Here is a 24,421-nt window from a genome sequence, read left to right on the forward strand (position 1 = left end):
TCTATACCAGCTCCCAGAACACAGGAAGCACAATATGAATATTGTTACCGTTGCTGTTTTAGAGATGGAAGTGCTAAGCCCTGACAACTCTTGTTTCTGGGCCCTTTAGCTTGGCATAAGGTTTTGCTTGATGCAGTAGTCTGAGGTTCAGATGAGTTTCCTTGTAAAGGTGATTGAGATATTTGAAGAGAACAGGGGAAAAGGATTTGTACTCTTTGATGGTGTAGAAGAAAGAGAATGAATGGGCTTTGAAGCCAGATAGATCAGGGTTCAAATTCCGTGGGATCAGCTTCTTTAAGAAAAAAAAATGGCAGAAAATACCTATCTTGAGGATTAAAGATAACAAGATAGAAAAGAAACTGCTCCTGTCCATAACATGTGCTCAATAAATGAGAGCAGCTCTTTTGTTCGGAGTGTGTTGAGGAGGGCTGACAACCCTTACCCACTTACAGTCTGAAAAGCATATAATCAGCCACTTCCATGACTGAAAGTGAGGGACTTGGACAAGGATCAGAGAAAGCATTTATTGTACATAAAGAAACAAAGCACTGTTGCCATGACGTGTCTGCAGGAAGATGGTACCATGCCCTCCTCTGTGATGTAATGTCATGGGACTTTCCCTGAGGGGGAAGATGGGAGGAGGGGGGTCCAGTGAAGCCTGGGAGGGGCAACTCCCCCTCCCCACACAGGCAGAGGGGAATGTTTTCCCAGGTGGTACGGTAGTATGAGTGACTGTAGTGTGATTTTAAAACGTAGGCAGCCCCTTTCATTATTGAATATCTTGAAGTTTCAGGTTAATATTGTCATATTGTGAAGTAAGACTGCTATCTGTTGATCAGCAGACTCTGAAGACAGACCCTATACATTCCTGCTTGGATCCTGACTAGATCCAACTCAGATATAAACCTGGAGGGAGGGTCTGCCATGTGCCAGGTGCTGAAAATACAAAGACGATCTGACCTGATAAGGTTCCAGCCCAGGAGGGAATGAGCGTGAGGTTGGATAACTGAGAACTCTAAGCAGGAAGTGCAGAGTGTTGTGATGTGACAGAGCTATGAATACAGTGCTATGGATGATACTAAGAAGGGAAGATTGCTTTTTCTAGAGAGGTTAGGGGAAACTCTTCCAAAGAAGTGACATTTGATCTCATCTCTAGACTGAGTCATCAAGCAAAAGGCTTTGAGATGGAGTGAGGAGAGGAGAGAAGAGAGGAGGAGAAGGGGCGGAATAAAGGAATGTAGAAGAAACTGCATGGACCAGGGTGTGAGGGGACAGGCATAGCCGTTTATTTGAATAGTTATTTATTCAACAAATATTGGTTGAGTGCCAGACACTGTTCTTGGCATTGGGGCTTCAACAGGAAGCAAGACAGACAAAGTCCCTGGTGCTTTCATGGAATTTACATTTTAGAGCTGGATGGGCCAGGAAAAAAAAAAAAAAGTGACCGAGGTAATTGCAGAGAGTGATAATTTGAGAGTAGGTAGGATACAGAGCACTATGACTGGCATGTAGGATTAAGTATTGGGGAGGGGGTGTGACTCTACAGAGGAAGCGTTTGATCTGAGACCCCCCTGGCAAGGAGGCAGCCTTCTGGAAGCAAACTGTTCCAGGTGGAGGGAACAGTAAGTACAGACGCTATAACAAGACGAGGCCCAGTGTATTCGAGGAACAAAAAGGTGGCCAGCTTGTGCAGAGCAGCGTGAGCCAAGGAGCCACCAGGACAGAACAGAGAGGTTGGCCAGACTGGTTAGTAGAGCCTTGTGGCCATCATAAAGGGGTTTGTTTTGAAGAAGTACCATCTGGCTGCTGTGTAGAGAATGGATCGGAAACAGGGAGATCAGTTGGGAGGCTGTTGCTTGCTTTAGGTGAGAGAGTTGTTGGCTCTGACCAGGGTGGTAGCAGCAGAGATACGTGTTCAGAGCAAATACATTTTTTTGAAGTAGAGCTGATGGGACCTGCTGATGTATTGGTGTGGGGGTGAGGGAAAGGAAGATGTAATCATGTCAAATACTGCCAGAGGTTGAGTAACATGAGCACATAAAAGTGACCTTTTCTCAGTCGTAGTGATGTCAATGTGGCAACAGTAAGAATTGGGATTGGAAAGGAAGCTGGAAAAGAATGGCTTTGAGAATGAATGAATTTGGCCTCACACAGTGGAGACAAGGGTCCTGGGCCAGTAACAAAGCCTAGCTGATAACCTGTCTGTGAGGCTAGGAACCTCTCAAACTTTTACTAGTAGGATTAAAACAAAACAAAACAAAAAAAAGGATTCTGGTTAAATCTGAATGAAGTTATTTACATCTCTCCCTATATTTCTCCATCTCTTTTTTGCCCTACAGTATAAATATCTTTCCATTCTCACACACTCTACATTGGCCTCAGCGTCTCTCCTCTCAGTAAAGTCTTTAGAATATTATCTTCCAAGCCAAGCAGGAAATTCTGCACAGAATAGGCACTGAGTAAACGAGTACCGAGGGGTGATTAGAGGTGCTTGCTCTCAGAGAGAAAGAGAAGTTGCTCTTACAATTTTGTTTCACTTCTACCTTCTCACCTAACAACTCACAATGCTTGGCTCTTTTGGCTGGGAGGAGACATGATCCCGCTTATTAAATATTTTTTGTTGGCTGTCTGGCTGGTTCTATTGTCTCCTCATCTTGCAGTCCCGTTGCCTCTTCCAGTTCCCTGCATACACACAGCACGCCTGCAGGGGTCCTCAGATCTCCCTCTGAACCACTGCACCAGACTTGTCCTCCTTAGCTAACATTATCTTTTATTTAAACAGAAACAGTAGCCACCAATCTTGTTACATAACATACCAATATCCTAGGGTGTTAAGCTAATGCAACATCTATTGTTGGGGAGTGGAGATCTGGCAACACGAATATTCACTAGGAGAATATTGCTGCAATGTTGTAACAAGTTTGACTCTCTGGCCCCGCTTAGATTTTAGAGCTGGAAGGGACTTTAGAGATCATCCTATTTCAATCTTCTTTGTTTTACACTGGAAACCAAGGCAAAGAAATTTGCCCAAGAGGCAGATCAGGGCAGAAATCAAGCTCTTGATAATCTAAAGAATCCATCACCTCTTCTTAGATTAAGTATTAAACCTTTCTTATTCAAGATTCTCTTTTGTTTGTTTTTGTTTTGTTTTCCTGTTTTAGACTTTCCAAGTTTGTCAACTGCAAAAAGTGACATGGTGGTCCTGCTTACACTGAAACAGCATTCGAGACTGATACATAGTCATGATACTGATGTATTGGAGGTATCTTTCGTTGTTTTTTACTAACATTAGGATAGGATTCACATCCAACCACATAAAGTCTATTAACTGAATACAATTTGAATGCAGTGTATATTAACTGAATCAAATATATTTTAAAGACAATTGGGTAAAGTTGCTGTGAAGTTGGAGCCATCTAGGGAACGACTTCAACACCATTTTCCCTTTAAATGTGTGGCGGGTGGGTGAAGTCAGCAGCACCTCCAGAAGCATCTCATAGTCTGACAGCTCAATAAACCATGGGGCTTCCTATTGCTTTCTGAGGAACTGCAGAACCACAGTGGCCAACTGAAAAGGCTGGGCTGCTCTCTGCTCCTGATCCCTGGCAGCATTCTTTCTCAAACTGACCTGTTTTCCTGCTGGGAGACTGCCCCACTCCACCCACCTGGTGCCTCCCTAGATTTCCTGACTGCCCTGGGCTTATTTTTTAACCTTCTCTTCCTTGAAAAGCACCACCCCAGTGACCCAGAAGGTGGGCGCCTCCCCTGAAGTCATTGACCGTCTACTCTCCTGATCATCATTTCTCTGCAAAAGCCTTAGAAAATCAGCAACAATAGGGGTTAAGGTGCCTTCCAGTTCTCCTAAGACCTCTTTTCTACTTTTAATTCTCCGAAATTAAGCAGAGCTGAGAGGAGAGGGGGAAACGCCTTGCTTCTGAGTAGGGCCCCGTGGGGCTAGCACTATCTTATTAAATTCAGCTGCCCTCGGTCTTGACAGTCTCTTCAGGTAACTTAGGCTCCGGGTTAGGGATGGCTAAAGTGTGAGGACGGAGCTACTACCGTGGCCCTCCAACAAGAAGCACTTTAAAGCCTCCCCTCTCCCTCTCCCGGGTTCTAGAAACCCCAGCCATGACCTAGGGACAAACTCCAAACCCAAATAAACGGTCTCCTCCCGCGCGCCGAGAGCCACCCATTCTCATCACCCTTTTTCCCTGTTCCTCCGGCCAGTTGCCCTGCTTAGCCAGGTTTCGCCGGCTGAGCCTCATCGGGCCAGACTCGGTACTAGCCGCACTCCCCGCACCCAAGCCGGGCCGGGTCAGAGAGGTGGGGGGTGGGAGGTAGGGGAAGCGAGGGGCGGAGTTCCGTCCTTCGCTGATTGGCTCGGGGCGGATGGGCTGCGGCCGGGCCGAGCCAACCCGTGGCGTGTTGCTATGTGCTGAGCCGAGGGGATAGGCGCGGGGGCGCGTCCGTCACCCCGCAGCCCCCGGCCCCGACGCGGAGGGATGCAGAGTGGCGGCGACGGCAGTGGCGGAGTCTGTGGCTTTAAGAGCGCGCCCGGAGCCCGGGATCCGGCCGGGCGGTCCTTCGCTGCTGCGCAACCCCGCGGAGCCAAGCTCAGCGCTGGCCGGACGGGGCAGCCTGCTGTCGGGTAAGCAGACGCGAGCGCGGCGCGGGCCGGGCATGCGTGGGCGTGGGGCGCGCTGTCAGCGCGGGCGCCTGGCCCCGGGCACTGGGCGCAGGTCCTGTGGCCCCTCCCGCCCCGCTCCCGCCGAGCCCGCGGCGCCCTCTGCCCTGCGCGGCCGAGGAGTGGTCCGGCTGGGGGTCTCCGAGGGGGCCGCGGGCGCCGGGGGCGGGGAGCGGGCCGCCGGGGCCACGTGACCGGTTTGTTTACAAACACTGCCGGGCCCTGGCGGCGGCCCGCGACTGGAGCAGAGGTGGCACGGGTTCCAGGGTCGGGGCCTGGGACCTGCGCGAGGAGCTGGGCGAGTCTGGGGCGCGCGGTTCGGCAGGGGAGACCTGGAGACCCGGTCGCTGCTTCTCCTTCAGCATAGTTCCCGCAGCTCGGACTCCGTGGGGGCCAGGATGGGGGCTTCGGGCGTTTTCGGTCCCCGGTGACCCTGGGTCTCCGGTGAAGACACTGGGTCCGGGGGCGCCGCCCTTGGTGCCCCCGCCTTTGGGGGACTGGGCGCTCTCGAAACTCCCAGGAGCGCTTGGCGGGCCCTGGGCCGAGGTAACCGCAGCCGAGTTCCTGCCTGGCCGCTTCCCGGCGCCTCCCCAGTGCCCTTGCCAAGGGGGTGGGAGCGAGTTCTCTCCTGCCCAACGGAATGTAGGGGCCTCTCCAGCGAGTACCTCTCAGGAACTGGCGCTGAAGGGCAGCCCCGATCTCTCATCGCTTCACTGCTTCAAGTTCACCCTCCTTGGCCGCTGACCTCCTCTGTGTGTCTTTACCCAAGTCGTGGCTTTTCTCACGTTGGCGGATGGGGGAAACCACCTGTTCTTTTGGACCCAGTCCAGGAGACTGACACCTCTGACTTCACTCTCAGCTTGCAAGAGCTTACAAACCAAGTGAGTGAGTGTCCTCCGTTCTTCTCTGTTCTGTATGTAGCTGACCCTCCCGCAGTCCCGCGGCGGTCCCACATGAAACTGCTCCTGGGCTTTGCTGGGTATTTTGCTTTCTGGCCTCCTCCTCAGTTTGCTCTTCTCGGGTGTTGAGGTTCATTTCAGTAAGTCTTTGCTTCTGATGAGTCTAAAAGCTAACAAGATGGCCAGCTATTCATCTTTTTTCCCTTGCCCTTCCTCCCTTGTTTCTCTGTTTTGGTCCAGCAAGATGGGGCTCCTTGTCCTAGAGCGAGGAGCAAGAAGGCAAGCTTGATGTTTCTCTTTATGGCACTTGCTCACGGAACATTTGCAGTGCAAGGAATCTAGGGGGTTGAGTAGTTAGGTGACTTATCCAAGGCAACTTATGTCACTGGCTCTGGGGCGGGACTTGACCTCACATGCTTGGTGCTCCCGGTTTCTTGTTACCAGTGGGACTGGATTCACCCTTCTCTGACTTTCATTTGACCTAATCACTGCCACAAAGATGGGCTGCACCTGAGTTCTGTCTATCCCTTCCCTCATTTCCAGGTCCAGCCTCAGGAGAGTTGTGCAAACTTCTCTTTGGCACCTTCCCTTGTCCCCAGCTCCATGGAAAAGGGTCTAAGGCTGGAGCAGAGTAGCTCACCCTCCTCCACTGTTTGTAATCAGTTTAGGATTTGATAACAGATTCTGGGATCTGTCTTGAACTAAAATCCAGAAGCTTGGAGTTAGGGGTAGAAAATGGAAAATAAATGCCATGCACAAGAATATTGTTTTCCTTTTTCCCTCTAGGAGAGTGGTTTCCAAACTTTGAGTGGGATCCACAGTGTGGAATACATTTTACATCACTGCACAGAGGTCCACAACTGTATAAGTTCTAGGAAAAACAGTTGCCCTTACTACCTGCAATGTGTTCTATTTATGTTTTTCCTACCTAATTAAAAAAAAAATAAATCAACTACTGGTCATGACTCATTAATTTGATTTCTTGACCAAACAGGTCATGACCTGCAGTTTAAGAAACATTGCTCTAGAGCAGAGGTCCTCAAACTTAAATGTGCATAAAGATGACCTGGGTAGTGTTTAAAAATGAAGTTTGTGGGTTCAATCTGGAGATATTTATTCTCAGCAGGGCACATTTTTAATAAGTGGGCCATGAGGTTTGAGGCAGGTGGTTGATAAGAAACCCTGATCTAGTGGAAACTGGGGAGAATGAACAATGACAGGCATTACTTAAGATATGAAATATACTGAACCTTAGTCAGATATGTGACCCACACAGTCTATGCAAACCCAGGATCCCTCAACTAGCCCAGGCTTTGAAAAGTCTAAGGATATAGTGTTATTTGCCTTCAGCTGCCATGAAGCCTTGGCCTCAAGAGACAGCACCCCCCCCCCCAAATCCCTTCCCACAGCACCCTGCCCAGCCCATTTGAAGGCTGGTGTTCTGCTGTTCAGTACCACTGTTTCTAGGTGTGTGGGGTTGGGGGTGTGAGCAGTGCTGATGAGCTTGCTGTATTATTCACAGATTATGTGAATTTTTACTGCTTTAATGACTTTAATGGTTTTGAATTGGCAACGCAGTCATTGCACCTGGGACATTAACAGTTGGTCAACAGGAAAGGTTGATTTTATTTAATATCTAGGTATTCCAGGCTGTGTAATCTAGGGGAAGGGCAAGCTGGTGATTTTATTTTTGTTTGGGGAGGCAGGGAATGGGGGAACCAGGGGCTTGTCTGTCAGCAGTTCTTAATAAGAAGAGGCACAAGTTTTCCCACCTCAATGCCTACCTGCCTCACCTGGTTCTTCCTCTGTGACATCTCCGCTCCTGTGTGCAGGTGGCTCTTGTTAATCATACCATTTCTGAGGCTGTTACCGGTCTCTTCTTTCAAGCATAAACATACACACACCTGATACATCCACATGTTGGATGCTTCCCCCTTATTGTGTCCAAACATGTTGGTAAAGAAATTTTCTTCAACTTCTCAAAGCTGCAGTTTAGCTTCAAAAAGAACTCTAAATTATCCAAATTCAAATTCAACTATAATCCTCCCTGTCAAGTGTATGTCTTGTATGGGTACACTAACTATAGGAATGTTGAAATTAACCTCAATAATGTTCAGTCTGGTCAAGCAACTCACATTTAGAATGTTTAGTTTTGAGCTCATGGAAAAAAGAAAGCAACAAAAGGATGACAAAGGATAGGATATCCCAGGATAGGAAAAGCAGAGGAAGAGACAGTCAGGTGGGATTCAAATGGAGGACTGGATCAGTTTCCCTTGTAAATGATCTTGGCATTTCCCTAGGGTCTGTCAACCAAACTATCAGTTGCTCTGACAATTAATTGCCTTCCCTTAGTATGAAGGGGTATAAAGCTCTAGAAAAGGAAGCATCTCTTTGAATTTTAGCCTTCAAAGATGGAAAGCCGGGGCCTACAAGCTAAAGATATTCTGTTAAGAGCTGGTAGTTTTCAGTGATATTATCCCTAACAAAAGGTGGTAACATACTTGCATCTCTGGAGTTGTGAATGTGGCCCCTGAGGTGGGGGTGGGGTTTAAAGTAAATAGGGGGGAAAAAAAGTAAATAGGATTATGCCACTCCTTGTTTAAAACTTTCCAATGGCTTCCCATCAGAAATAATCTAGCCCCTTTCCCTGTAGGCATTGCACTGACGCCCTCTCCCACCTTCTCCCACTTCATCTCCTACCAGTCCTCACCTGGTCTACTCTGCTTCAGTTGGCTCCAACTTCACCAGCCTTCCTGAGGTTTCCAAAGCAGGTCAAGTTTGCTTTTGTCATCTGGCCTTTCGACTGAAAAACAACGTACAACCTAAAAGTTGAGAATTACGTTGTATTCAGTAGACTTTCTGAGGACTTCAAGCCCGGAAGCAGCCTCTCAGAGAGCTCTGAGGGACTGCTCCAAAGGGGTGAGGGAGGAGCCAGAATATATAGGAGTTTTGCAACAAAAAACAGGTGTTCGAAACACCAGAAGATTACTGTTCACTGAGGAAAACCAATCATCTCAAGTTAATGAATTTAGCACTTTTCTGTGTGTGGGAAGATGCTGCAGTCCAGGCTCACTGATATCCTTCCTTGTAAATATGCACCTTAGCTGTCTAGGACCAGTATCCTCTTTCCCATCCTGAGTTCCCTCAGGGGTGGGCTGTAGTGTCTTGATGGTTACCACATCCTTTGTTTACTGATATGGCAGGCAACATTTTTCATTCACAGGCTTTTCCACTGGTAGTCCCTGGTCACAGAACTCCTTTTCTCCAAGTTTTTGCATGATTGGCTTCTCACTTGGGTCTCAGAGAGCCCCTCCCTGACCTGTTATCTAGAACAGCCCACCCCTCCCTGCCCCTCAGTCTCTCTTAATCCCCTGTATTATTTTTTTCAAAGTACTTTAATACCATCTGCAAATGCATTGTCTACTTGATGGCTAGATTGGAAGCTTGAGAGTCTTGCTCAGTGCTTGGCAGTGAGTAGCACTGGATATACATCTAGTTGTTGGTGGAATGAATGGATGATAGACCAAGAGAGCCAAGGTTTTGAGTCTTTTAAGAGTAGGAGTAATACTTACCTTCAAGAGGAGGAAAAGAAATCTCTCTTTTCTGGGTATTCCTGCTCCCCTGGAATTACTGTCTTTTGGGATTTTTGCTTTGCACAATACTTTTCATACTTTTATTCTTTTCACAGGTTGCCAAAGCCTCTAAACTCCCCATTGTTATTTTGTTGTTGCTAATAACTCTTGTCTCCCCCACTAGCCTTATTCCAGGCCTCACTATTCTGACAAGCATTTCTACCAGTAATCACGTTTCATTAATATGAGGAGGCACTGTAAGGAGGGCTAAGATCCTGGGCTTTGGAGTCAGAACGATCTGAATAGTTAGGTCTGTGACTTCGCACAATTTGCTAAAATTCTCTGAATCTCTGTTCCTTATTTGTAAAATGAGACTATTAATAGTTATTATCACACGAGATTTTTGGAAGGATTAAATGAGAGAATGCTCAGGAAACCAGGCACAGAGCCTCACACATAAGCACTTGGTATTAGCCATTAGTGTTGTTATTAATACTAATAATGAGAGTTCCCCCCAACCCCCGGCAGGAATTCCCAATCCATTGATTTGGGAGTGGGCAGTAAGAGGGAAGACTACCAAATCCTAAATTAGTCTAAGTAAATGAAGACAAAAATGTCACTTAGATTTATCAGAACTGGAATGGAATTTAGAAGTCATCTAATTGCAAACTGCGGTCCAACTCTTAATAAACACCCACATGGAAGAAGTAATATTTATAGACATTTTTAGAAGGACATGTTATCTACCTGGTCTTAGTTTTATCCTTGAACTAAGCTGGGCCAACTGCAAGCAGCTTACTTGGGCCATGTTAGCTCAGCCCCTCCAAAATTGTTTTCATTGAGACCATCTCCGGTGTCCTGCCCTTTGCTTTACGGAGGGTCACTGTCCAAAATAGCTTTTCTATAACTTGCTGCTATGTTTCTTATAAGGCTTTACATTGTTGAAGACTTCAATACAACTTCACTTAATGTCCCTGTTAATTGGAGAAATTTTCTTTCAGAGCCAAGTACCAGGAAAAGCTTTCCATCTCCCAAGAAACTGGCATGATTTTTCTTTGTGGACAATTGAATATAACTGATCATGTTTCTTTTCATGCTCTGGCTGCTGGGAAGCACAGATGGAAATTTGTGGCTTGATTTTAGTAACTGTGAGGCCCTGCATCCCTTTTTTTTTTTCTTTTCCTGGCATTAACCTTGTAATTCTTATTTTCTCTGATTTCAAGTTAATAATTTGCAACTTTCTATTCATTAGTTATATGCTGGATTGGGTATTAAAATCCATTTTAGGTGTTACACTTTAGAGATACTAACACTGAGGCTCAAACAGGAAAAAAGGACTTGCTTAAGACACAGAACTAATCAGAGCAAAGCACAGAGTATAAACCATACCTTTTGTTTCTCAGGCCCAGGGCTCTTCCTACTCCTGTACGTTCTGGAAGAGTACCAACTCCTGACTAAAACCCTAAGTAACTCATAATGTCTCAATACTAGGCAAAGCCTACCTTCTCTCTGTGATGGGGTGAAGGAGCATCTGCCAATGAGCTGTTACCTTGCCACCCACATTCCTGTTTCCTGGCTGTGTCAGCAGCGCTGTGCTCCCCCGTGGCCTTGAGAATGTAGTATGTCCAGACTTAGTGGGTTTTATGTGAAACTAGATTGCCAGCTCAGAATGAAATTAGCCTCTAGTGCCTGGAGTTCCCTTGTCTGTTTTCTTTTTTTCAGTGGAGGTACTGGGGATTGAACCCAGGACCTCGTGCATGGGAAGCATGCACTCTACCACGGAGCTGTACCTTCCCCCCCTTGTCTATTTCTTGCCATGAAAGGAAGGCTTGATATCTAGATGACAGATGGGTGCCACAGAAGCTCAAACAGTGTCTTCTGGGTGTGAACAGTGGTTGAGTTTGGTTGAACTGAAGAAAGTGGCTTTATTCTCTCTGATAAGAAATTTAGTTATAGAAAATATTGACCTGCCTAATGAGTTGTTTTGTTTTCCCATGGTGTTCTGGTTGGGAGTACCTGGGGCAAGAGAGCATAGGCTTGGAACATAGCCTGCCTGAGTCAGGAAATTTTTGATTCCTATTTTGAGAGCGAAGAGGAACCTCTGGCCTGGGGCTGAAACTCAACCTTGGTTTTGTTTTATTTTCCTGGGTAATAATCATTCAACAGATAGGAAGACCTTTGGGAGACAAAGTTATCATATGGCCCCTGCCCGTAAGAGTCTGTCCTCAAATAGGAGTGATTAAGGCATATGTGTCAATAACCAGAGTACAAGGTAGAGAGTTTAAACACATTACAGACATAGAGAAAGAAGGGTGGGCATTTTGGAGATGGGGCTGGAAAGAATAAAAGAGGGTTGAAACATGCAGAAACACGCCAGGGGAAACTGTGCAAAGGCACCGAGGTATATATGAAAGGTAACGTATGTGGAATGCTCAGGAGGCATGTGAGATGCAGGAAGGAGATACTGCTTGGGCTACCATTGCTACAGTTTAGAGTAACTCCATCGAACTGGACTGTGACTTACATCACAGTCGAACTCCGGGGGGTGAAGACCTGTGAACAATGGCCAGCTGATGTAGATAAGAGGCACCCTCAGAGGTGAGACTGCCCCTCAGGATTCTCAAACCTTGTTGCCGTAAGAATTCCTAGCCCAACCAAAGGCCTATAAAATCAGAATTTTCGGGATGGGGAATTTAGTAAAAGCAAGCAAATAATAATACCACCACCACCACCCCCTTTACCCCCACCCAAGTCTCCCTGGTTTTTCTAATGTCGTCTACACCCTCACATGTTGAGGTAGTTGATGTCACTGGCAGAAACCAACTGCTAAACATCCTTGACCTTTGGCCTCCTTTCCCTTACGTTCTATTTTTGCCTCTTCCTTTTCTTCTTTTGTTTGTATGTTCCTGTGTGCCATTCATTATATTTGCCTCCCCTTTATCTCTTCTTTTACCACTTTGGTCTTTGTCTGTTGGGGGTCCCTACCTAAATTGACCCACCACCAAACGGACCTAAAGTTAAAAATGAAATTCTCTTTCAGTGTTTGCTGTGTTAATAGTATAAACATGAGTATTGTGTAAATATAATTAGATAGGGCTTTTGGTTAGTTTTGTGTACATGATTCTTAATTTGTTTCCTTTAGGATTTGAGGGAAAAAAATTGTGTCCCCTCACGTGACTGCAGCCTTAAAGGGAAATATCCCATTAGCAGGAAGAGATGACAAGAACTGAAAATAAGCTTTTTCTTGTGCCTAATCTGTTGTCCCACCTTCTGGCTCAGGTTATTCCTGTCCCTCATTTGTTCTCTCAGTTTTTTCTAATTAAAAGTGGATGCATTGAGCCAACCCCGGGAGTCTGAAGATATTTTCAGAGAACTGGACATCTCTGCTTTGCATTATGATTAATTGACTTAGACTCTCCCTCCAGGAGATATTCTGCCTGTTGTACTAAGAGGCTCAGGAATCAAGGATGCCCATCTTCAGACCCCTCTCTGTTGCCTGGGTTGAAGGATCCAGTAGGGCAAGTTGGGAAAGTTTCCCAGGGTTCAAATCCTGGTTCTGGTACCTTCTAGTGGAGTGACCTTGGACAAACTGTTCAACTTCTCTTGAGCTTTTTCCTCATCTTTCAAATTGGGGTAATCCTAACAGTGCCTGCCTCCCTGGGTTGTTTGTTGTGAGGATTAATTGCGATAACGCATGTCAAGTACACCGGCCCCTCATGGGCCCATAATAAGAAATAAATTGTAGATTCCTGGAGGCTTACTGACAGTTGCTGTAAGGCCTCAGATGACTCTTCCCTACCTCCTCCCCTCATTTCCCACTTTCCTTCAGCCAATACTTTCTGAGCAGTTAGTGCCAGCCAGGCTTCAGTCTAGCTGTGAGGGGTGATTAACCAGACGTGGTCTCTGGACGTGGTCAGGAATGGCTCAATCTAGTGGGAAAACTGACCCATAAACCACAAGCTTTAAGGAGGTTTCTTAAACTGTATGAACAGGCTGCACTGGCCACGTGCATGGCTCCCCTTGATGTGCAAGGCCTGAGCGGAAAAAGAGGCCGTCACTCTCACTAAAATCTATCTGCCATTCCCATAACAGGAGAAATCCAGAAATTTGCTCTAGAATCAGGCTCTCTCTCCCACCCTATTCCTTTTCCTCTCCTACAATTCAGTGAATGGTAACACTCAATGACAATTTAATTCTTAGGACAGAATCCATCCATCTTTGGGCTGGTGATGGCTAGGACTTTGGACATTAAGGTATCCTTTTGAAAGTGCCTCTGCCCTTTTTTTCTCCTGAGTTTTAAGTTCAGTATCCAAATTCCAATTGTGAACAGGCAGGGAGCCCAGCCACAGATGTCAGGGTCTAGAGTTTTGGATTTATTTGAATTGGGAGATTAAAGTGAGAAAGCCAAAGGCATGCTGACAGCTGAACAATAGAATCGTATTGGCAGATTTGAGATGGATGGTTTGTAACTAATTGGGTCCCCAGCTGTGCCCTGGGGGAGCAGCAGTTAAAGAGAAATCAAGGTCACACAGTGCCCAGAGTCCAAAAGACATTCATTTTCTTTTTCAAAAGACTTTTCATTTATTCAGTAAATAATATTGGATATCTGCGTGTGTGAGACACAGATAACAATCAAATAATCACCTCAATAAAAGTAAAATTACAACTGTGAAAAGTGCTGTGCATATGAAATCAGGAACCTGACTTAGTGGGGATTGGAGAAGTCTAAGGGGAGGGTTCCAAGACTGGCCATATCTCTTACTCGGCTTTCCAGGACTTTGTTTTCTTGCTAGATCTTTTAAATGGCTGTTTTACATTACAGTTCAAGTGTAGCACTGTCTGGGGACAGAGAAATGGACCCTACCCCTCACTGGGTCCCAGATCTCGGGAAGAATGTATTCACATTGTTCTAGCTAGGGTCATCATCTCTGAGTATGGCAGAGATAATGTGAAGGACTGACACTGAGGGCGGCAGCCTCTGTGGGCTGGAGGAAAGGGCAGTGGAGCAGAGGCCGGGTGGAGGGACCCCCTTTTCTTGGCCTGAACTAAACCTGACACTGCATTTTCTTTGGCTCAGTCTTGCCTAGAGCAGCAGCTCAGACTGGGAGAAAGAATGTTTCTGAGTGGGAGGTTTGAGGGTTTCTCTAGGGGTTTCTCCGGAAGCCAGTGCCAGCCCTGGGAGTGTCCCCTGGGACGCTGCCCTAGGGGGCACACAGATACGGCAGGAAGGGCCAGGAGAGGCAGAATGGGTAAAACCATCAGAGGTTCTTGTGGTGTGGCCCATCAGAGACATGGTGCCACAGTCCTGAGTTTCAGACTCCATCTGCTAGCCCAAGTGAGTTGGCATCGTAAGAGTTTGCTGGCTTTTGAACTTTGCGGAGCATTCATGGTGAGTCCTATGTAATGCCCAGAGTTTAGTATTTTAACTGTATTAAATAGTGGCAGAGTCAGGAGACTCAAAAATAGCTTTACAGGGCAGCACAGTGCCAGTGATGGTCACTCATTTTACTCAGTTATCAAGAATTTCCAATGTGCTGGACACTAGGAGTCCTGGGAAAACCAGAGGGGTGTAAAGACTGGACTTCTGACTGCAGGGAGTCCCCAGTCTGGGAGACACATGACAATGGTGTGACGAGAAGTTTTTTGCATGCTGGAAGGTGGCCCCCAGCTCTGTTTAGGGTCTTATTTGAGCTGGGTAGCAAGGGATGAGCAGGCATTTTACTGGGCAGAGAAGACAGGTTAAGGCTCTGCAGGAGGCTGAAACAACTTGAGAAAAGGTAGTAAACAGGCTTGGTCTGCTGGGGAAACAGGTTTGGAGTGGGGTGGGAAGGTGATGAGAAGATAAGGAGAATCGGGTCTAGGTTCTTGGTGCCACCTAACGGGTTGGACCTTGTCCTGTAGGCTGCTAGGAAACCACTGGCGGTTTTGAAACATGAGAGAGATGTGATCAGATTGTGCTGTATAAATAGAATTCTAGAATGGGCTGGAGAGGTAAGAGCTGAGTCAGGGAGACTAGTTTAGGGAGCTGTCACGGTCGTTCAGGATGAGAGAGGATGGGGCTCCCACAGTGCTGCTGGCTGTGACTGAGGGTGGCAGTGGGGAGGGTGGATTGTAAAGGTACAACCATCTAGGGGGCAGATAGTGTATGACACAGGAGGGAGAGAGAATAAAGGGCGTTTCCTGCTTGGTGACTGGGTCTTCAGGAGGAAGGAGCAGAATTCAGGTAAAAGAAATAGGAGCCGGGGGAAGGGGAACCACAGTACTGGCTTTGGAAGAGTTCAGTTTGAAGTGCCTTCCTAGGAGCCAGGTAGGGCACCTTTGAGAAAGGGATTCTGGGTTCAGGAGCTGGAGACAGAGGTTCAGAAGACTTGGGTGTGGATGATAGTTCCCCAGGGGGACCAGGCAGTCAGGCACATGGTGGAATCACGTCCAAGGAGGAGGAGGATGGAAGAAGAGCAGTCAGGGAGACAGGCTCAGTCAGGGAGACAGAAGAATCCTCAGAGGCAAGATGAGGCCCATAAGGGAGAGTTTCGGGGAAAAGCAGCCCACGAGAGGGCTGAATGCAGCACCAGGGCCAAATAGTGTTAGCATTCAAAAGTATTAGTGTTTGGACTTGGCATGTTGGAGGCTGCCCTTATTTTCTGTTACTCAAAAGCGTGGTTGTGATAAATGATATTCATGGAGCATTGCCAGAAGGCTCTGTAGCTCTTCCATTCCTCTGGAGAGTCCATATCACTGGATCCAGCTAGACCATCAGAAAGCCATGTTCTCGGGCTGCCCTGGTTTGACCCCGTGTAGAATCCGTTTTACTGAGTTGTGCTTTGGTGTTTATTATACAGTCTGTTTTCATGGAGGGAACTGTAAGAAAGTCTTACTGGAGGGCTACATTGTAGGAACTGTTGATGTGTGCTGGGGCTCACTGGCTGGTTCTTGTCTCCTATGACCACCCATAGGAGACATGTTTCTTAGAAAATCTGTATCCTGAGTAACCAAGATGCTCTTATTTCACAGGAAATATAAATCTTACAACTTCTGATATTTTCTTGGTTACTGGGGAGCTCAAAGCCAAATTTATAATTGAAATTCAGTAAATATTTAGAAATTTGACAGCATGCATTTCTGTGTCCTCTCCTTTTGTTCTTTTATTCCTCCTACCCTAATTAATCTATTTTAGTAGTATTGTATTGTTTGTTTATTTTTTTGTAAGCCACCTTAAATCCTTTTTTCGATCCAGGAGTTGTATAAGAAAAAGAAGGAAGCCATTGATGAGCTTTAACCAAGTATCCTTGGTAATGAATCTTCAGACAGGTTATTTTTGGTTGAAATTGTGGAATCAACCCAAAGTAAGATCTGATCACTCCATAGCCAGCTAGCAACAGCTACTTCTGTGTAATATCTAGTAAATTACATGCAAGTTTCAGGATGTTCAAGGGGAAGTGCCCCTTCTCTATGCAGATGTTCTGACAGATTTAAGCTTCACGTGGGGTCCTCCCAGGCAGAGTGCTGAACTAAGAGCCATGTTTAAATATATTGCTTTGCTAACAGATGTTGCAGAGCACTGCTTCAGCAGCCATCTCTGAGTGGACTCTGTGAGACTGGCACGTTCTGTGACCTCGCTGAAATCAAGGTCTCAACAGAACGAAGGTTGGCTGGTGGGTACTTTGCTCTGGGGCAGGGTTTGGCTGGCAGAGCCATCATTTTACAACATGAAATCAGGACTTTAAGAGCTGAAGGAATCCTAGAGATCATGTAGGATTATCACCTGACAGAGAATCCCCCTGAAATCAAGGCTAGGCCCTGTATCCAGGCTGGAGATGAATGGTGGGTTTTTTTGTTTTTGTTTTTGGTAATTCTCACAATGTTTCAAACTTTTTCATTGTTATATTTGTTATGGTGCGATGTTATCAGTGGTCTTTATTATTTCTTTTCCCTTTTTTAAAAAAAAAATTATTTGCTTTTTCAAGCTTTGTTTTTTGGTGGGGGGAGGTAATTACGTTTATCTGTTTTTTGCTTTGTTTTGTTTTGTTTTTTTAATGGAGGTACTGGGGATTGAACCCAGGACTTCATACATGCTAAGCATGCGCTCTACCACTGAGCTATCCCCTCCCTGGTTTTGTTTGTGAAAGACAGTGGTTTCTGGAATATTCAAACTGGTTTTTATTATCAACTGGAAGGATTTGAAGTACCACCTGGGCCCAGTGCTATAAAATGGTTAACTATGAAATGATGGCATTGATTTTCCTGTGTGTCTTGCAATCAGCTCCGTGGCAGTTTTAATAGGGGCGTTTCAGTAAAGTTCTCAATGGTGGCCCCATCCTGGGATTAGTAGAGCCAGTGCGGACCACAAAGGTAACTTCCACTGTCCTGAGTGATGGAGTGGTCTATTGTCCGGAATGATACTGCAGTAGTGTCAGATCCCCAGCTAAACCACAAAAACCTACTTATATCACTGTATACCTTTAAGTGGATTAATTTGGGTCTAACCCTCTAACCACCATGAGTCAACCGGGCAGAGCAGAGCATTGCTCGTTTAGGTCTCGTGAGTACGAACAGTCCCTGTGCTTTTTCTCCCGCGCTGGTAAGGATGATCATGGCAAATCACGGTTATTGAGGACTAAGCCCGTGCAGGCGGTGAATGCTACACTTGCATTGTCTCACTTGATGTTTTTGTCTCTGCCACGAGGTAGGCGCTGTTATTCCCTTTCAGTTTGCCCAGTGGTGGTGCAGCTAGTGAGAAGACCCAAGGCGGAATCCAAGTCCATCTGTCTCTAATCCTGTCCTCGTCTCCAGTGGATGACACCACCACCCACTTCTCTTATTTGGCAGCCAGGGAAACTGGGTCTCTCTGCTCCCTGGTCTGGGTTTAGGATTCTGGTGAGATTAGGATTGGGGATAGAGAACGATCCTCCTGGGATAGAGACTTTCCACCGCCATAGTATCTCTTTTTTCTGTCTCCAGTCTCAGAAATGGCTGACGTGTCCCCTTCCCACTGCCACCTATTTGTTGCATCCAACCTGGGCTTCTCTCTTTCCCTCTAGAACAGACTGTTCAGCCAGGCTCCTGTCCTTAAAGCCAGCATAAAGTCCTCTTCGGGCTTTCTAAGAGTTTCTACAATAAATAAGAGACAGAAAAACTGGAAAATGGTTAAGCTATACCCCCAACAGCTATATATATAAAACACATTATATTATTATATTTGACCTAGACCCTGTAAATGTGAAAAATGGGCATGGATAACAATGACAGGCTTTTTTTTTTCTTGAGTGAAGGTAGATTTATTCAGAAAGACACATTGAAAGGCAAGAGAAAGACCACGAGGTGTGGGGGTTTGGTGCTCAGATTAAAAGTAGGTACACATTCCATAGACAGAATGTGGGCCGTCTCCAAAGGGAGAGAGAGGGGCTGACAGGCCTTTGATTAATGTTAAAAAAATCTTCTATAGCCCAGAAGAACTATAGTTCTGGCATCTCAGCACAGGATCTGAGTAGAGGCTGTCGGGGATGAACAGGGTTCCATGGTGCCCGGAGCCCCACTTTGCATCTTGCCTCGGTATTGGCAGGAGGAAGGGCGAGGCCTCGGTCATGTCTGCTGCCCACTAGTCAGCAGCCCAGTGGGAAGCAGGGGGAATTCGGTTCAGCAGTGGCCCCTACTGTATGCTCCATGCTGCCGAGTTCAGGGGGTACAGAAATGACTAAAATGTGGCCCCTTCTCTTGGCTCTTACTTCTAGCAGAGGATACAAAGGCAAAAAAGGATAATATCCATTTCAATAGAGTAAATATTAAGATGGAGGTGAGCACAGAGGAGGGGCAAATAAGTCCAATGCTGAGGGGACATTTGAGCTGAGTCTTAAGAGACAAGTTAAGGGCCTTGTGATGAGACATGGGAAGGGTGTGTCAGATCGAGGGAATGACATCAACAAAACCACAAAAGGGTGAAATGCAGGTGTGGTGTATTAGGAGGAACTGCAAAGTTTGGTTGCCATTACTGAGCACTTAGGAGACTGTTCCTGACACATGGTAGACCCTTAAATGTCAGTTCAAAAAATGGAGTGTAGAGTAGAAGGTGGTAGAGATGAGTCTGAAGCCGTTCGTGGGTGTCAGTGGTAGATGGTTGCCAGCAGTAATACGTACTTCGAATTTGTATATTTGCTACACACCATGCTGAGTACTTAATATATATTAGCTTAGCTAATTCTCACAAGAGCCTTATGAGGTCAATATTAGGGTTCCTAGTTTTTGATGTGGAGAGCAAGGTCCAGAGAGGTTAAGTAAACTATCCAAGGTCACACAGCTAGGAAATGATAGAATTGAGATTTGAAACTCTCAAGTCTGGTTCCGTTACCCATCTTTTTTTTTTTTTTTAAATGAAGCTATAATTAACATACAGTATTATATTAATTTCCAATGTACCACACAGTGATTTAATATTTTATACATTATGAAATGATCATTACCCATTATCATCTGTCACCATGCAAAGTTAATGCAGTATTGTTGCCTATATTCCCTCTGTGTACATTTCATCCCCATGACTTATTTTATAGCTGGAAGTTTGTACCTCATCTATTTCGTTTGTCCCCCTACTCCTCTTCCCTCTGGCAACCACCAGTTTGTTCTCTGTATCTATGACTCTATTTCTGTTTTATTACATTTGTTTATTTGCTCTGTTTTGTTTTTTCAGACACAAGTGAAATCAAATGGTATTTGTTTTTCTCTGTCTGACTCATTTTACCTTGAGTAATCCCCTCTAGGTCCAACCTGGCAATTGGCAATATTTCATTCATTTCTATGGCTGAGTAATATTCCACTGAATTTAAATACCACATCATCTTTATCTATTCATCTATCGATGGGCACTTAGATTGCTTCCATACTTTGGCTATTGTAAATAGTGCTTCAGTGAACATAGGCATCCGTAGATCTTTTTGAATTAGTGATTTTGTTTTCTTTAGATAAATACCCAGAACTCATCTGGTTACCTGTTGCCCTGTGTTACCTTTCTGAAGGACGTGAGAGAGATGATGTGGCCAAATCTGCTTTTTAAATACGTAACAGTGACTGCAATGTGGAGGGTGGATTTAGAGGAGAAAGGAGGCTCAGGGGCCTTCATTGGGCTGTGTGAATAAGACACTGTATTCCTGGCAGTGCTTTGGGGCCTATGGGAGCATGGCCACTGGGGAAGCCACCTCTTAGAAGAACCTCAGTAGTGATGAGGGGAATACTCTGGTTCCCCCGGGGTCATCATCACCTCCTCTCACCATGAAAGGAGAATTCAAGGTTTAGAGAAATGTCATTCCAGTAGTTCCAGCTACAGTGCTTGAAGACAAGTTGGAGAGTCCTAAGGGAAGTGGCAGGCAAACTGTGTCTGTCTCTGAACTCCTGGGCCTCCTTTTTCTTTTTCCTCTCTTTCTAAGCAGCAGCATCGCCACCCCACCCCCACCCCAGTTCACTGACCACTAAAAATCATAATAGCTACAATTTTGGTGTGTTTTGTGTGCCAGCACCGCGTATGCAGTTACAACATCCTTGTAACCCTGTGTATGTTGGTATTATTAGAATTGGGGAAGCGGAGGATCAGAGCTGTTGAGTAACTTGCCAGAGTCATTCAGCTAGAAAGGAGCAGAACTGGTTTTGTGATTCCAGAGCCCACTTCTTTTCCAGGCAGTCTCTGCCTACCCTCCTCCAAAACACCCCACAACAAAACAACAGTCCGGAGGCACACCTGGGGATAGTCTGCTTCTCTGGCTGAGGTGTCACATCGCCTGGTGAGTTCCATCTTCTCAGTTTCTGGAGCTCTGTGTGTGGCTGTTCTGCCTTGTCTTCCACATCGTTTATTCAGTTCCTTTATGACTTACCTGATGAATCCGTACCTCCTACCTCTCCATCCTGGTGACTCAGAAGGTTCTGTTTTGATTTCCACCTGCAGTTGTGACTCCTTATGGAAAAAACCAGTCTGCAAGGTGGGACAGCCAGGTTTGCTGTGTGCTCCCTATGCATTTGGCTCTCAGACTGGTGTATCTAAGGTCTTTGTTTTTAATCATAATATTTCACATCTTTTCTTTCCATGCTGATCAGCAGGAGCCAGCTGGGGGTGGTAGCAAATCTTCCTTTAATTTCCACTGTGATGGATTATTACTTCACTTAAAATGGTGTTTAGTTTGTACATGTGCCCTGAGGCTTTTAAATATTGAGCTCATTTGATTATTGTTGGGAATCAATTTGGACTCCACAGTATTTTCAACTCATGAAGCCCCACGGAGCCTGTGGCCCCATTAGCAGGTACCCAGAGTCCAAAAATTAAAATGTGAGTTCGGCAGCCCCATACTCTTAATTTCTTCCTTTAAAAAAAAAAATCTATTTTTTCTTCCTTCCTAAAAACTGATTTCTTTCTAAAAGAAGTAGCTTTTAGCATTTTCCCTTAAAGAGGAAAGAAGATGGTAATAGGTGACTTTTTCGGTCCTCAGCTCTCATCTTTTTCTCTCACTCGGTCCATTCTCTTCTTTCTTCTCAGACACAAGGACTCCCTCTTGATCCTGCTTCCCCTTGCTTTCCACTTTCCCCCTCTCATTCCTTCTAGTTCACCCTGCCCCAGTTGAACAAGTTGTGTATTTCCAAAAGCCACTTTTCTTTCCTTTCTTCTCGGGGCACAAGGCACCTTTTGTGGGTGCCTTCACGTTCCTCTGGAAGAGCAGGAGGAGCAGAGTCTAGCAGCCAAGTCCAAGACCTGTCTTCTCGACTCCTCGGGGCTCCCCTAGCAGCAGGCAGCCTGGGATGTTGCTCACGTGGCCCATTTTTCTCTCTTCAGTTTCTGCGGTGTGGTGTGCAATGGTTGTGTGTGCCTGGGTACGTGTTTGTGTGTGACGTACTCACGTTTCATGCAGAACGTGAATGCTGATTCTTCAGTAGGTAGCTTTGAATAAGTTGTGAGATTCAGATTTGAAGTTGAGCATAACCAGAAACCCCTCCCTGTGAACTTTTTTGGGGGGGTTCCTACAGAAGAGAAGTGAGCGAAGAAATAATTCCGCTCTGGGGAAATGCATAATTTAGAAGCCGTCTGTGTGTGTAAGAAAACAGACTCTGTGGCCGCTCTGTAAACCCAGACTGGCAGCCAGGGCTCATTGTTTCCTTTTCCTCCCTCAGTGTTTGTATAAGGCGGACTGACAGGGCCGGTGCTCCCACTGCTCCCCGCTGGGCAGCTGAGGCTGTGGACTTCAGAAGCGGCTGGCCTGGGGCAAGCCTCCCACTCGCTTGCCCTGCCTCTGTCTTAACTTACCCCCTGACCTATCACCCCTTCCCTTCCTGGAAATGCTGTCCCTCCTGAGAGTGGAACAGGAGTATTGGAAAGTTCAAGGGTATTTCAGGAAACCCCTACTTTGCTCTTTCTACCACCTGGAACGCTTCAACACCCAACAGCATTGGTCTGCCCTGGGCTTTGGTTCTGAGCCCTCACCTTACCACTACGGGAGGACACCCAGGGTGAGACGAAGGGGCTCTCTGCTCCCTGGAGTCGTGGATCTCCCTCATCTCCTGTTATGGCCAGGTCTGACTCCGAGGTGGAGCTGGGGAGACTAATTCTCACCTCCACATTTTCCACATGTTACTGTAATGTTCAGTTTAATCTGATTTCACATCTTTAAAAGTAGTGGTGGAAGACTGAGCAAGGAAGACGTTATGTCTGGGCCCCTGTAGGTCTGAATCCCTTCAACAGGGTTGGACATCTCATGTGGAACTGGTCACCCTGGAGGTGGGGCTTGCTTAGCGTAGCTGCTCAAGGGACATGCAGGAGAAGAGCTAGTGACCACTGTTGTCCTTCAGTCTAGTGCTGGCCAGTGGTGTTGGCCACTCAGGAAGATACAGAGTCCCAGGGGTACAGTGGCCTTCAGTGGTGCTGTGTTGGGAAGGATGTCAGGGAGGAGGACAGCTTCCCTGTGAAAGATTTGGTTCCAGAGGTTTAGAGGAAAAAGAGGACTATGATTTGCGGACTTTGTCTAAACATCCAGATGGATCCCAGGCATAATCCAGCAAGAAAGATCTGATTTTGTTTGTCTTCCTCCCCCGTCTCTCTAAATAATTTTATCTTCAAAGCATGACACAGGCTTTAATTAACACTCTGGCTCTCCTGGGAGGTAGACAAGTGGGAACACCACCCCCGTTAGTGAAGCCCAGGGAATAGGTAGGTCCAGAAGCCTCAGGTATGTGAGCCTCAGTGAAGCAGAGTGGGTCTTAAACCTTGGAGTTTTGCCCTCAGACCTTTACTTGGACGTACCCTGGGAGCCACCCCACTTCTCAGTGTCCTTGTTTCTCATTAGAATAAAAGAGCTGAGGCTGTGGTAGGAGAAATGTTTGGTACTGTGGGATGAGTAATGGAAAGTTTGAGGGTTGAAGGGAAATTCTGGAAAGATTCACCGTTACTGTGAATTTTAGATGCAGGAGTCTGATTATACCATGAATTTCATTCATTTACTTGCCTTCCCCTCCAAAAAGTATGTATATTGTATATATGTATATGTGTGTGTGTGTGTGTGTGTGTGTGTATGTATGTATGTGTGTATATATATATATGTGTGTGTGTGTGTGTATATATATGTGTGTGTGTGTGTGTGTGTGTGTGTATATATATATATATATATATATATATATATATACACACACATACTGAGCATCTACTTCTGGGCAAGATATTGCAAAGAGAGTCACTTCTCCCAAAAAGACTGGCCAGCCATGAGGGACCCTGCTGGTTGAACTTGATCCTTTGTATCCCATGCTTATTAGTTCATAAGCAAAAGGTAGGATGGGGTTTGTTGCCTCTGTGGGTGGTGGTTTCAAGGGTGGGAGGACTCCTGGCATCTGTAAATGGATGAGAAATCCACCTGTGACGGTTGATGTAGTGAATCTCTAGAGAGTAAGCTTTTTCAGCCTATTGTCTTGCTTGACTCAGGAGAAGGGGCGCCTGAGGAGTCCTCTCCTTGGGGTTGCAGGTGGCATATCTGGCCTTTTCTAGGGCTTCCTGGGAATGGTATTCGTGTCAGTTTTCTGGATGTTGGTAGGGTGACTGCTGAGAGCCCTGAGTTGATACTGAACCTCCAACTCTAGAACAGCAGCAATACTGAGATCTCCATTGGCTTCTTCGTATTCATTGGGCATCTTGGCACAGTGTAAGGACAGAGAAGGGGGTCGTTTTATCCTGTAAAAGCTGCCTTCTCTCTTGGGTGGCAGTTGGACTCTGCTTGGTTTGCCGGAAGCCCAGCTCCTTCAGCTCATGATAT

The 24,421-nt window shown here is 46.1% G+C and overlaps 1 protein-coding gene across 6 annotated transcripts in view; it reads left to right on the top strand.

Annotated features, from left to right (window-relative positions):
- The first annotated feature begins 4,375 nt into the window (after nucleotides 1-4,375).
- Nucleotides 4,376-24,421, top strand: part of YPEL2 (yippee like 2) — a 77,065-nt gene continuing 57,019 nt past the window's right edge. For 3 of the 6 annotated variants that reach the window (XR_010384433.1, XM_064494987.1, XM_064494988.1), the window contains exon 1: nucleotides 4,376-4,648. The gene's annotated coding sequence lies outside the window, so the exon portion shown is untranslated. Of the gene's footprint in view, nucleotides 4,649-4,914; nucleotides 5,566-20,387; nucleotides 20,921-24,421 lie in introns of those variants that run through there. The other 3 variants (XM_031468035.2, XM_064494986.1, XM_031468036.2) reach the window with 3 other exon arrangements.

The sequence above is a fragment of the Camelus dromedarius genome, chromosome 16 (assembly GCF_036321535.1).
Source record: "Camelus dromedarius isolate mCamDro1 chromosome 16, mCamDro1.pat, whole genome shotgun sequence".
Lineage (NCBI taxonomy): Eukaryota > Metazoa > Chordata > Mammalia > Artiodactyla > Camelidae > Camelus > Camelus dromedarius.